Below are 1,843 nucleotides of genomic sequence, written 5' to 3' on the forward strand. Positions count from 1 at the left end.
TTAGTTTTATGAAATAAACTACATTTGACAACCGAAGGCATTTCTATAATTTTATTGTGGGAATTTTTAGAGGAAATTCTGAGATCAGAGGTTTTCACTCTGTGTCTTCCATTCCTTTCTATGTTACTACCTTAAATTCTCTCCCTGATAATAGAGACTTTAGCCTACTGGTTCGTTTTGTAGCTGGTCATGGGGCTTTGTGATTGTCATAAGGATCCTGTTCTCTTATCAGCTCGGCAGCCACAGTATCCCTGGCACAGAAGAGTAAGGCAGAAATTGCTTATGCAAAGCACCTTTCAAGTGTAGTCTACAGAAAGACCAATTTGCATAAACAAAGTGACTTAATATGGGCTTGGTATCAAAGAAGACCTGAAACATGATAAAAAAAAAATTTTTTACCAAGCCATATTTTATTGCGGAAAATGTGTCTTTGGTGATGTTCATTTACTGAAGTGTGGGTTCTTGGTGTCCATGTTTAGAGGGTTTTATTAATTGTAGTGAGAATTTAGTGGCAGACTTTATATTATTTAATTGGAGGATTTTGCTGTTTCTCTTTGAAAATTTCCAGTGATGTCTTCAAACATTACTCCTTCCACTGCCCTAAACATGGTAACTCCTTCTTTAAAAATGTTTAAAAATGCTGTCATAAATGTTATGGTGTGAGTGAGTGCACAATAAGTGTATTCACTCTATCATTAATTTCTTTATCTTTTTTATGTTCTAAACTTTCTTCCATCCTATGATCAAAGGATGACTCAGATAACAGCTGGAATTGCCCAAAAATGCTCTGGGTATGGAAACTTGTGACTGAGGTCCCACAAGTTATTCCTGCAAAAACAAACATATTGGTCTTTCTAAACTCTGTTACCTGGATGGGAATCTCAATGGTGTCACTTTTTAGTAGAGTTATCTGAAATAAATGAGAATAACCAGGCCATTATGAATACTCCTTTCAAATATCAGAACAAATGTTGAAAATAAGAAGCAATAGATTATTTTTAATATTCTCAGTTCTGTTTACATTGATTGTTGTATCAGTCAGCTATTGCTGTATAACAAGCCATGCCAAAAGGAAACATTATAAGATAATGCTTTTTTTTAAATCACATGGGAGTCTATGATGGGGAAGTCCCCTGGTCTCTGCTGGTGTCCTCATGAGTTGCTGTCAGCTGTGGGTCAGCTGGAAGTGCTTTCCTAATTCTGGATGTGCTCTCACATTTGGGGGCTTGCTGGTGGTAGGCTGGTCTAGGTTGGCCATGGCTCTGCTCCATGTGTTGTCTCCTCCTACAGCAGGCTAGACTGGACTTGTATGCATGGCAGAGGCAGGGCTCCAGAGAGCAGCAGAAACACATGAAGGCCCCCTGAAGCACCCTATCAGTTTCATACACTATTAGTCCAGACAAATAAAATACTAAGTTCAGTCCAGATCCAAAGCTTGAGACATAGACTCCACCTCTCAATGGGAGGAGCTTCACAGTCACATTGCCAAGTACATGGATACAGAGATAAGTGGTGAATGGGGGCCACCTCTGCAAAAGGTCTTCCAGAAATGTAATTTTCAATTTAGTAAAGTTTTATTGCTACAGGACACAAAGTCAACATACAGAACAATATAGTACAGTACAATATAGTGATTCAACAATTCTACACACGCCTCTGTGCTCATCAAGGTTAATGTGTTCTTAAGGGTTGAGTAAGCAGGGTTTTCTATATTTAGTTCATTATATATATGTGTGTGTGTGTGTGTATATATATATATATATACTATAGGAGAACATTGTGAAAAATTTCACTCCACCAAATTGGACACAATAAANTATATATAATATAGGAGAACATTGTG

This window comes from Ailuropoda melanoleuca, unplaced genomic scaffold, assembly GCF_002007445.2.
Source record: "Ailuropoda melanoleuca isolate Jingjing unplaced genomic scaffold, ASM200744v2 unplaced-scaffold8310, whole genome shotgun sequence".
Lineage (NCBI taxonomy): Eukaryota > Metazoa > Chordata > Mammalia > Carnivora > Ursidae > Ailuropoda > Ailuropoda melanoleuca.